This window comes from Megalobrama amblycephala, linkage group LG12 (assembly GCF_018812025.1).
Source record: "Megalobrama amblycephala isolate DHTTF-2021 linkage group LG12, ASM1881202v1, whole genome shotgun sequence".
NCBI lineage: Eukaryota > Metazoa > Chordata > Actinopteri > Cypriniformes > Xenocyprididae > Megalobrama > Megalobrama amblycephala.
In genome coordinates, this window is record NC_063055.1 from 5,840,889 (window position 1) to 5,854,345 (window position 13,457).

Sequence of the window (13,457 nt, forward strand, 5' to 3'; positions counted from 1 at the left end):
ATAATAATAAATATTTCTTGAGCAGCAAATCAGCATATTCTGAAGGATCATGTGACACTGAAGACTGGAGTAATGATGCTGAAAATTCAGCTTTGATCACAGGAATAAATTACATTTTAAAATAAAGAAAAGTAATTTTAAATTGTAAAAATATTGCAATATTTTACTGTTTTTACTGTATTTTTAATAAATGAAAAATAATGTTTACAGACCCCAAACTTTTGAACAGTAGTGTAATTTGAAATTATGAACGTCTCAGACTTTTGGAGCTGACTGTATGTTAGTGTTTAGCTCTTCAAATATGAAAGGGACAGTTGTGTTTTATTTCCCTTTTTTAATGTTAGTCTGTACATCTGTGCAACTGATAAAGGCGGCAGTGAACCTGTTCCTAAACGTGCTTTTAATGTCCTCAGGAAAACACAACAGAGAAAAGAGAACATCCTGTTCAGCTCTGCTTTCATTTCCTGCTGGGACGTTTGTGTTTTTATGTGAAACTGGTGTTTTTTATGGAGAAAAATTCAAACCAGCTTCATGTCGAGTGTCTGAAAGGTCCATGTTCGATTTACACGGATCACCTCGCTGAAGCATAAACACTTGAATAGAGTCGAACATGGTGTTTCTGTCATATCTACAGTGTCTGTGCCATTGCGTCTCGGCCTCCGTGATTTTGATTTGATCCCACTCAAACTAGTTATGTGCTGATGTCAGATTGTCTATGCAAGTACTTTCATAGTGAAGTAGCAGAGGTTAATGTGAGCAGCTGACCGTCGTGTTTCCTTTGACATTCAAAGACCTTTCAGCTCAGAATATTGCTGTTGTTCTCTGCCAGAGAGCCACGAATCACATCAATGACTCATCAAACCGTCGTTATCGTGATTTCGAAATTTATCACTGCAGGCTTTACATCCCTTATCAGGAATACGATGACATTCTGAAGTTGTGTTTTTATTTATTCCCAGACTCGTTCTGCTGTTGATGGTTTTCATACGTGTTTTAGGCATTAATGGTCATATCCTGATTTAAAGACCCAGTTTTGGAGCCGAAAGCAAAGGAAATCAGAAGAAAACACGTTTTGAATCTGTACAGTGAGGTTTGATTTAGTTGATTTTGGCGCAATACTTGTGTGTTTTATACCACACTAGAAAGATGAAATGTTTTTTTTTTTAGGTTTGGCATTGATTTTTTTACCCTGTTGTGAATAGACAGATCTGAATATGTATGTTAGCAATAGCAACTTGTTTAAAACGTCTTGTAGGTATGCAAGATTACAGCTCATCTATGTGTTGAAACATCCTTGTGAATAGTTTATATAATATCTATATATTATGTGCTGATTTAGCACAATGACTAACGTATATTCAGAAGAGTTTTATTTTACCGCATATAGACTGTAAATCATACATTTAAGATGACATAAAATGTATTTTCACTGCTATTTAAAATAAAACAAAATAGACAATGAAGGGTCGGTTCACCCAAAAATGAAAATTCTGCCATTAATTACCCTAATAAAGATCTTTTTGCCAATTTTTTTTTAAACAAAATTTTAATCTCCAATGCACGTTCACCAAAGCACCACGACGCATGCGTGTTGTGTTGACGCGAGAGCAGAGGTGGAGATTTATATTTTGTAAATAAAGTGGTAAATTATGTTTTTTGAACAAACAAAGCACTCACGTCGCTTCATAAAATTGAGGTTAAACCACTGGAGTAACATACTTTGTCTTTACTACCTTTCTGGGGCCTGAAAGTGGAATTTGCATAGGCAGTTTAATCAAAAATATCTTAATTTGTGTTCTGAAAATGAACGGATGTCTTACGGGTTTGGAACGACATGAGGGCGAGTAATAAATGACATTATTTTCATTTTTGGGTGAACTAACCCTTTAATATCCACAGTGATGGATCGTTTTAGAACCTTGCTGGCAAAAGAGGGAAAGAGATTTACTTTTATAAACAATGTGTATAAAATAGAATGCATAAAGCAGATCAATGTAATGAAAGCTTATTACAGCCCAGTTAAGGTTAGGATGTATGCAGTGTAAGTGTGATCACTGTATCACTGCATTCAGTGGCTCTGTGACTTTAAGGTGATTTCGTCTCCGGTAAAGGCATCTGTTGTGCGCACAGCTCGTGTTCAGCCGCTAAAGAAACGTACATTCAGTCCTAAACCGTTGGGAATTGCGTGTTCTTTTTAGGCGAAATTATCAAGTACTTTTGTATATATTTCTTTGAAGCCTCCATGTTGGATGCCCAGCGATGGGATTTGTGTTTTGGAGGTTGTCATGCAGTTTCTGCCAGCTGAAATTTCCTCAGTCTTGCCATCAGTTCTGTGGTCGGTGCCGTGTCGAGCTTTGTCTAAAAATTCATTAAAAGACCTTCAAGTTCACTCAAAACTGCAGAACTGTACTGCAGAAGACTATTAGGCAGCGTTTACATTCATCTCATGAGTATGTTCTTGATAATATCCTGTAGATGTCCACTGTCCAGTCAGACTTGAGCAAAGGGAATGTGTTTGTCGTTTGTTCTGTATTTCTGGATGTTTATTCCCTGTATTTTCGTAACAACATTGAAACAAGCAACAGTTATGCAGATTTCTTTTTGTACTCTTCAATATATAGATTTTTTTTTTTTTACTTTTTAGGAAAAAAGTATAAATAAAGTTGTAAAACAGCAGTGCATTTGTTTGAGTGTTATTGTTTTTTTTTCTTTTTTTAAAGAAACTTTATGGTATAAATACTATTTTTAGGAACTTTCAGGTTTTTTTGTTTGGTTGTTTGTGAATATCATTAAAGATTCTCATCAGATTCTCATTATTGCAATACAGTAATGCTAGGATTAAATTAGTATTTTTTTATTTGAACTTATAATAAATTTGGGACCATAGAACAAATACATTAATTCATTTTAAATTTGTAATTTAAACATATAATTTTATGCGCTACACAAATGAAAACAAGATTTTCTTCTAATGAGAACTAGGGAAAAAATGTAATTGTGAAAAAAATCATATATTGCAAAAAAATTATGGTCCTAAATAGGTTTATAAATGGCCTATCAAAAAAGGCTTTTATTAAAAAATAATAATAAATACATTTTGATTCAGGGTGAAATATGACCTAGACATGCACTGTAAGAATAAATGAAAAGTTTTTTGACATTTATTTCAATCCTAAAACACAACACGATGCAATGTGCAATTCAAAATACATAGTAAACTCCTGTAAAAATGTCTTCATATTAACAGGCTTTTCTGAGAATGTGTTCTTGACAAATTTTGTGAGATGCACTGAAAAAGCATCCACACACTGTCTAATTTAGCCCTATTTTTGAGAAAAAAACAGAAGTGTTTGTCCAGCAGAGGGCAGTATCATATCAGGTCTCCTTTAGGATGCAGGCGGTAATGCCAGATCAAAAGTTGTTATTATGATGTCTTGACTAATTATAACCTTTTAAACTACTGTATGGTGTTTATTACATTAAGTGCACAAACAACATGCTTGAAATATAAAATTAATTGTATTGCATAATAAAACAAACTGGAAACAGCCATACCTAACAATGTATCTTTTATAAGTAAAAGGATTGCTGACATACAATGCTCTATAAAAGCACAGAGATTAATGGCATCGTTTATGTGAGCAGCTTCAGTATAGCTTCAGTTATATAATAGTATATGAACCATGTAATTTAAAAGACATTAATGGTCATTATAATGCATTTTAAATGATATAAATCAAAGTTGCAAGTTGCCAAATGACGCACTATACACTGTGCACTTGTACACTATGTACTTATGCACTATGTACTCATCCATGTAGAGTGTGAATTTTATAAGTTTATTTTGTCATTAAACAATGGAGTCTGATCCCCCTCACCCTCTGCAACCTAATTAAAGCTGCAACAGTTGAGTGCATGAAGTGTCCAACATTCCACACTTCGTTTTTCATCCAGGTATTTAAAGTGCACTCTCTCTTTTTGGAATTTTCAGTGTGAACACACTACTCACACTATTTGTACTTAAAAACATCATAGAATAGTGCATAAGTATGCAAATTGGGTGATTTTGCAGGAATTGTAATCAGGCGCTAAAATACTACCCATTAAAGGTGCCCTCGAATGAAAAATTGAATTTACCTTGGCATAGTTGAATAACAAGAGTTCAGTACATGGAAATGACATACAGTGAGTCTCAAACTCCATTGTTTCCTCCTTCTTATATAAATCTCATTTGTTTAAAAGACCTCTGGAAAACAGGCGAATCTCAACATAACACCGACTGTTACGTAACAGTCTTGGGGGTGTACGCCCCCAATATTTTGCATATGCCAGCCCACGTTCCCAACATTATCATTATGAAAGGCATTAGACAAGGGCAGAACGTCTGGATGTGCACAGCTGAATCAACAAACTAGGTAAGCAAGAACAACAGCGAAAAATGGCAGATGCAGCAATAATAACTGACATGATCCATGAAATCATGATATTTTTAGTGATATTTGTAAATTGTCTTTCTAAATGTTTCGTTAGCATGTTGCTAAAATGTGGTTAAAGTTACCATCGTTTCTTACTGTATTCACGGAAACAAGAGCCGTCGCTATTTTCATTTTTAAACACTTGCAGTCTGTATAATGCACAAACACAACTTCATTCTTTATAAATCTCTCCAACAGTGTGTAATGTTAGCTTTAGCCATGGAGCACAGCCTCAAACTCATTCAGAATCAATGTAAACAATATAACAGTATACAATACTCACATAATCCGACGCATGCATGACGAACACTTTGTAAAGATCCATTTTGAGGGTTATATTAGCTGTGTAAACTTTGTTAAGGCACTGTTTAAGGCAAGCGCGAGCTCTGTGGGCGGAGAGCACGGGATTTAAAGGGGCCGCAGCATAAATCGGCGCGTTTATAATGATGCCCCAAAATAGGCAGTTAAAAAAATTAATAAAAAAAATTCTATGGGGTATTTTGAGCTGAAACTTCACAGACACATTCAGGGGACACCTTAGACTCATATTACATCTTTTAAGAACATAATCTAGGGCACCTTTAAAAGTCTGTTGAACCAATGGGATTCCTCGAGGTCCTAAAGGAGACCCATTTCCTGAGGGGACATGATTTCTCACCACACTGGTACTGAGACTTGAACCCATGACCTTCGGGTTACAAGTCCAACTCTCTAACCGTTAAGCCCAAAGTATACTTTGTACGCGCAGGTCACGCATGTATTCATTTTTTTTGCTGTAATTAGTTTATCCACAATGTGGCAACCGTGCCCTGGTGCCATCGGTTTACACGGTAGTTGAAGAAAAATGGCATACACAGAACAGACAGGAACGCATGCAAGCTACAGCGACAATGGAGGCCTATATATACAAGAGATTGTGCGAAGATGTTAGAAAGTACCCTCATTTGTACAACTTTAGCATGAAAAAACACAAATATATTTACATGGGCTGTAACTCGTGGCAAGAGATTGCTCAAAACTGCGCATGCATTGAACGCCTGTGAATGCGCACGAGTCAAGTGAAGTTTACTTTCCAAGGCTGTGCGTTCGACTGTGTGCGTACACTAGCATACGGGCTTTAGGCCACAACAAAATCAATTTAATAACTTGTGTCTTCATAAACGAAACAACTTAATCCATCAGTTTGGATTTATTAGTAAAACTCTAGTAAAAAGTAAAATTCTGTCAGGTTGTCACTGCACCTTTCTGTTGTGTCTGTTTCATTGTTTGTCAAACTCAGCGCTGAATATGTGTTGCTTTAGCCCGACCACAGAGTAACACCATATTATTGTTATTCCAGCTCTCCACCTCCCTGCTATAAAATGTGTTTCTGTTTCTTCTGAAATCTCACTTCCCCATATTAACTGTGTTAGTTTTGGATGAAACCTCGAACCCACCCGCACACGAGTGTTAGTGTAACTCAGACCTGCAGTGCATTCTGGGTAGATCGTCTGGATTGTGTGTTTTAATAGTTCACTTGATCCTTCATCAGGGAGAGGGAGGGAGTGTCATTTTATCACAGATAGGATATAAAGCACCCGGACGGGAAGTGTCCTCTTTGTCCTGAGATGCGATGCCAACAGGGCTGTTTTTATTAGCACTTGTGGCAGGCCAAAATTATTTCCCGAGTGTGAAAATAATCAGGATCTCAGAGTAATTGAAACGTAAATCATAAAGAAAATGTCTGTAATAAAATAGAGGCCAAGTTGCATTAGCAAATTATTTAGTTTGCACAGGTGGGCATAATTATTTATTATTTTTAAATAAATAATTAACTTCAATATTATGCATTAAAATTGATAAGTAAATATATATATATATATATATATATATATATATATATATATATATATATATATATTGATAAGTTATATATTAATATATATAAATTAATATATATATATATATACACACACACACACACACACACACACACACACACATTATTTAAATATTATTTAAAAACTATATAAATTATTTGTATTTATTATATTTTATGTATAATTTTATGTTAATATATATACAGTTATATATATATATATATAAGTTAAATGTGTATATATATAATGAAGTTATATGTTGTACTTCAAATGTTGTATGTTATATAGTTTATTTGTATTTATGTATATTACATTTTAGTATATATAAATATATATGCAATTAAAACATGTAAAATAACGTTATTGTTTTTATATATATATATATATATATATATATATATATATATATATATATAGTTTTTAAATAATATTTAAATAATTTTCAGTAATGTTTAAATTAATAATTTACTGTTGTATAAATTCATATATAATTTTATTGTAGGTAAATATATATACAGTTATATGTAAATAAAGTTAAATGTACTTCAAATGTTGTATGTTATATAGTTTATATGTATTTATGTATATTACATTTTATTATATATAAATATATATTAAAATAATGTTTAAAGTAATTTTATTGTTTATTTTATTGTATATATATATATATATATATATATATATATATATATATATATATATATATATATATATATATATATATATATATATATACACACAATTTAAATGTATTTTATTTATGTATTTTATCTTTTAATGCAGTGTTGTTCATTATTTGTGTTATCTAGCGATGTTCAAAGAAGAGAAACACCATTAGTATAAAGGACAGAAGTATTAAACTTGTCTTAGGTGTGGTTTTTAACCTTGAAGGGCCAAATAAAGGAAGTTCTGATTATTTCTTCACCCCGTTTGAATGTTGCGGTGCTCCTCAGCCATGAAGAATCTGCAGAGTTTGTTGTTCTTCAGGGGTGAGAGTCTTCACGACGTCAGCACTCTTTCTTCTCCAAAACCTTGAATGAACAAAAGGAGGATTGTGGTCAGTCGTCCAGCAAACCCATCATGCTGGCCCCTGAGGCAAAGACGTCACAGACTACAGGAGACTCGCTAGATTTGCCAGATTCGGCAACGTTTCATTTGTAAGTCACTAAAATAACAGCGTCTGCTACAACTCCATTTACAGAAAAGTTGGGGCGTTTTGTAAAATGCAATAAAATCAAGAATCTGTGATATGTTCATTCCCTTAAAAATTTCCAATGTTTTCACTGACCAACTTTTTTTGATTTCGATGGCTGCAACACACTCCAAAAAAGTTGGAACAGAGGCATGTTTACCACTGTGTCACATTACCTTTTAATTTTACCTTTTAATTACACTTTAATCATTTGGGAATGCTCAACAGACCGTGGCCGTCACTGTCTGATTCTTCTTTTCACGATGGGCCAAACATTTTCAATAAGAGTCAGATCTGGACTGCAGGCAGCTAGTCAAGCGCATCCACTCTGTGGTGTAGAGTGTCTAGAAACCACTGTGTTTTAGCACGTGCAGAATGAGGCCTGGATGTCTTGCTTCCCAGGAAAGATGTCAACTTGATGGCAGTATATGTCTCTGTACAATCCCAATATACGTCTTCATGTCAATGATTCCTTCACACAAATGCGAGTCACCCATGTCGTTTGCACTGATGCACCCTCATGCCATGACGGATGTTTGCTTTTGCACCTGTCGCTGATGAAATTCTGGATGGTCATTTTCATCTTTGGGACTGAGAACTCAACAGTGTTGGGGAAAGTTACTTTTAAAAGTAATGCATTACATTATTGCGTTACTCCCTAAAAAGTAACTAATTGAGTTGCTTAGTTACTTTTTCTGAAAAGTAATGCATTACATTACTGTTGCATTATTTTTTCTCTCCTGGGCTGGGCTTGTTTGTTTGTTTTTTAAAAACAACCACAAACAGTTCTATTTTGGGCAAATGTTAAGGCCCTTTCACACCAAAAGTGAAATGAATAAGCCTCAGGCTGAAGGAAATGCATATTTACGCCTGTACAGTAGAGGGCGCAGCTCAAACAAACCTTTCAGCTGTGCTGCCGTTCTGGATTAAAGAAGAATAAGATACAGGAGAAGGAAGTTCAACACTCTTATTTCTAAATCTAATCTAAAGTAATTTTTGCTTATTAGTATGGTTTAATTATATCAGTAAAGGTCAGCAGCAAAGACATTGGTTAATAAAGTGAGATTAAATACATGAAGTATATTTGTGTAATTTAATATAGTTAATTATTACAGGTTTGCATAAAATTCTGAGATTGCATTTCACTGTTTTTATTCATTTTGAGGTGATTTTATTCAAGTGAGATGAGTGAATGCATGTTCACATTTAGTCTAGAACTACAATAACATCATGTTCACACAGCGCACACAACACCTCTGACCTTTATTACTCTCAACATGGGGTCAGGAGAGCTGTCAGTCAATAAATGTGAAAAAGTGACTTAGATATTTAGTAAAGTGAAAAAGTAATGTGTTACTTTACTAGTTACTTGAAAAAGTAATCGGATTATGTAACTCAAGTTACTTGTAATGCATTACCCCAGCATTAGAACTCTTTGTCCATTTTTCCCAAAAACAAGTCGAAACATGGACTCATCTGAGCACAGCACGCATTTTGCGGCTTCTAATATTGATAGCTTTCTCCTTGCGTAACAGAGATTCAAGTTGCGTTTCTTGACATTTTTTGTCCATATTACTCCTGAGCACGTGGCAATATTTAACACAGTAGCATGACGAAGGTCGAAGGTCAGAAACATTCAACACAGGTTTCCTGCCTTTCCCTACATAGACTGAGATTCCTCTGGATTCCCTGAATCTTTTCACAATATTATGTATTCTAGGTGCTGAAAGACCTAAATACTTTGCAATCTTGCATTGGGAAATGTGATTTTTGAATTGTTTGGCAATACTCTCATGAAATTTGGCACAAAGTGGTGAGCTGTGACCCATTTTCTTGCAAAAACCAAGTCTTTTCTGGATGCTCTTTTTATACCCAAACACGATACCCTCACCTATTACCAATTCTCCTGCTTATTGTGGACTGTTTCAAAACTGTTTAACTTGGATTTTCTGTGATCTTTTCACTTTATTTTGCCTCTGTCCCAACTTTTTTGGAGTGTGTTGCAGCCATCAATATCAACATTGGTTTATATTTACAAAATACAGTTAATTTGGCCAGTGAAAACATTGACATTTTCTTTGTGTCAGTTAAATAAAGGTTTGAGAATTAACAAATCACATATTGCATTTTACAAAGTGTCCCAACTTTTCTGGAAATGAGGTCGTAAATGAATAAAAGCAAAATATGAACTTCAGTTTCATTTCTGCTAGAAGTATACTGTCACAGAAATCAAATCTAATGACCTAACCAGAGCAGACCCACTGTTCTACTGACTTGATGAGCTCTGGCGTGACATTTGGCCTTTGATGTAGTAAAGCTGTTTTGTCTTTTTTAGTGCAGTGATGCTGAAAGCTGCTTCCTGTCCCTGCAGACACAGTGTGCGGCGGCTCTTTGAAACAGAGGACAGGAGCGCTGGGTCAGAACCGGACCTGGATTAGGGCCGCGTGGGCCTATCCTGTCGCCCCAGCACTGTCATTTCAGTCATTTCCTCCACTTCCTGTTGACGCCACTTGGCACATCTGTACAATAAACACAGCCTTCCTGCCCCTCCAGCCAGCAGTCCAGGAGGTAAGACTCATCTCCATATGCAGCCAACCTCATCACTGTTAAAACTCAGAAATATATTTATTTATTTATTTACTCTTTTTATATTTACGCTACCATTCAAAAATGTGGGACTGGTAAGATTTAAAAAAAAAAAAAGAAAAAAAAGAGAAGACTCTTATGCTCACCAATGCTCAAAACTACAGTAAAACAGTAATATTGTGAAATATTATTACAATTTAAAACAACTGTTTTCTACTTGAATATATTTTAAAATGTAATTTATTCCTGTGATCAAAGCTGAATTTTCAGCATCATTACTCCAGTCTTCAGTGTCACATGATCCTTCAGAAATCATTCTAATATGATATGATGCTCAAGAAACATTTACTATTAAGATGTGATATAAAACTGGATCAATAGAAAGTCAAAAGAACAGCATTTATTTGAAATTAAAATCTTTTGTAACATTTTAAATGTCTTTACTGTCACTTTTGACCAGTTTATGAATAAATGATGAAATATAATAGTACATTTTAGTCATAGTTTGCATATATAATCATATAAATGTTTTGCATTTCATCATTTATGCAATGGAATTATTTTTTTCTGTTTAGGTTTTTACAAAACAGCAAATAGACAGATTAGATAGATAGATAGATAGATAGATAGATAGATAGATAGATAGATAGATAGATAGATGGATGGATGGATGGATGGATGGATGGATGGATGGATGGATGGATGGATAGATAGATAGATAGATAGATAGATAGATAGATAGATAGATAGATAGATAGATAGAACGATAAATACAATAGATAGATAGATTGAATGATAAATAGACAGACGGACGGACGGACAGATAGATAGATAGATAGATAGATAGATAGATAGATAGATAGATAGATAGATAGAACGATAGATACAATAGATCGATTGAATGATAAATAGACAGACGGACGGACGGACGGACAGACAGATAGAAAGATAGATAGATAGTTAGATGGATAGATAGATAGATAGATAGATAGAACGATAAATACAATAGATAGATAGATTGAATGATAAATAGACAGACGGACGGACGGACAGATAGATAGATAGATGGATAGATGGATGGATGGATAGATAGATAGATAGATAGATAGATAGATAGATAGATAGATAGATAGATAGATAGAACGATAGATACAATAGATCGATTGAATGATAAATAGACAGACGGACGGATAGATAGATAGATAGATAGATAGATAGATAGATAGATAGATAGAACGATAGATAGAACGATAGATACAATAGATCGATTGAATGATAAATAGACAGACGGACGGACAGATAGATAGATAGATAGATAGATAGTTAGATAGATGATGGATGGATGGATGGATGGATGGATAGATAGATAGATAGATAGATAGATAGATAGATAGACGGACGGACGGACGGACAGATAGATAGATAGATAGATAGATAGATAGATAGATAGATAGAACGATAGATAGAACGATAGATACAATAGATCGATTGAATGATAAATAGACAGACAGACGGACGGACGGACGGACGGACAGACAGACAGACAGACAGACAGACAGACAGACAGACAGACAGACAGATAGATAGATAGATAGATAGATAGATAGATAGATAGATGGATGGATGGATGGATGATGGATGGATGGATGGATGGATGGATGGATGGATGGATGGATAGAACGATAAATACAATAGATAGATTGAATGATAAATAGACAGACGGACGGACGGACAGATAGATAGATAGATAGATAGATAGATAGATAGATAGATAGATAGATAAATACAATAGATAGATTGAATGATAAATAGACAGACGGACGGATAGATAGATAGATAGATAGATAGACAGATAGATAGATAGAACGATAGATACAATAGATCGATTGAATGATAAATAGACAGACGGACGGACAGACAGATAGATAGATAGATAGATAGATAGATAGATAGATAGATAGATAGATGGATGGATGGATGGATGGATGGATGGATGGATGGATGGATGATGGATGGATGGATGGATGGATGGATAGATAGATAGATAGATAGATAGATAGATAGATAGATAGATAGATAGAACGATAAATACAATAGATAGATTGAATGATAAATAGACAGACGGACGGACGGACAGATAGATAGATAGATAGATAGATAGATAGATAGATAGATAGATAGATAGATAGATAGATAGATTGAACGATAGATAGATTGAATGATAAATAGACAGACAGACGGACGGACAGATAGATAGATAGATAGATGGATGGATGGATGAATGGATGATGGATGGATGGATGGATGGATGGATGGATAGATAGATAAATAGATAGAACGATAGATACAATAGATTGAACGATAGATAGATTGAATGATAGACAGACGGACGGACGGACAGATAGATAGATAGATAGATAGAACGATAGATAGATAGATAGATAGATAGAACGATAGATAGAACGATAGATAGATAGATAGATAGATAGATAGATAGATAGATAGATAGATAGATAGATAGATAGATAGATAGATAGATAGATAGATAGCTACTTTATTAACATGGAAAATTGTGGTTGAACATTTTTATTTATTCTAAAACACATTTTCAAATACATTTGCTGACTTGATAATCATTAAGTCAGTGATACAGGGCAGATATGAAGGCGTTTCAGCTCATGTTTTTAATGTGTTCACCCACAGCAGGATGCAGGGAGGATGGAGGTCATCTCAGTAGAGCTTCTGTGGCTTTTGTTGGACTCACAGATCTCTGTCCCACTGCCAGATTCAACATCAGCGCTCTCTCTCGAGCGGTGCCCACTGTCTAAACACTGGGCAGAGTCATCTGGAGAAAGCCTGTGAAATTCAACATGCCCAGAGGAATATGCGAGAGCTTTATAGTCATCCTGACTGGTTATTTTTGCATCGCCCAGGCTTCCTGCCGCACACACTTTAGATAAGAGCGCTGAGAACGGACAGAGAACATAGATCCTCACGCCTCATTCTCGGCTGTCAATCAAAACTGTTATACTTCAAAACAGAGAGTGTTATAGGAACTAATTATTACAACAAATGTTTCTTCAAAGCAAATTACTTTCTATGTTGTATAAAATCACAGTTGATGAAGATGTTTAATGCAGTAAGGTGTTTCTTGCTTCATGCAGGTCACATATGTGCTATGAAACACTCGCAAGGGTGGCAAGAGTATTTTTACCACAGGCACATTTCTAACCTTACTTAAGTAGAAGAGTCTGACACATCTTACTGGAGGAAAACTTTTAAACTTAAGTTCTTAAAAGTGCAAAATATATTTTTCTACATAAAGGTGGCATGCTCTCATAGTGG

At 34.7% G+C, this 13,457-nt stretch overlaps 1 long non-coding RNA gene across 1 annotated transcript; it reads left to right on the forward strand.

Annotated features, from left to right (window-relative positions):
- The first annotated feature begins 4,354 nt into the window (after nt 1-4,354).
- Nucleotides 4,355-12,949, forward strand: LOC125280154. The gene is made up of 4 exons (XR_007187547.1): nt 4,355-4,415; nt 7,288-7,491; nt 9,862-10,094; nt 12,816-12,949. It is a non-coding gene; the product is annotated as an uncharacterized LOC125280154 (long non-coding RNA).
- The last annotated feature ends 508 nt before the right edge of the window (nt 12,950-13,457 follow it).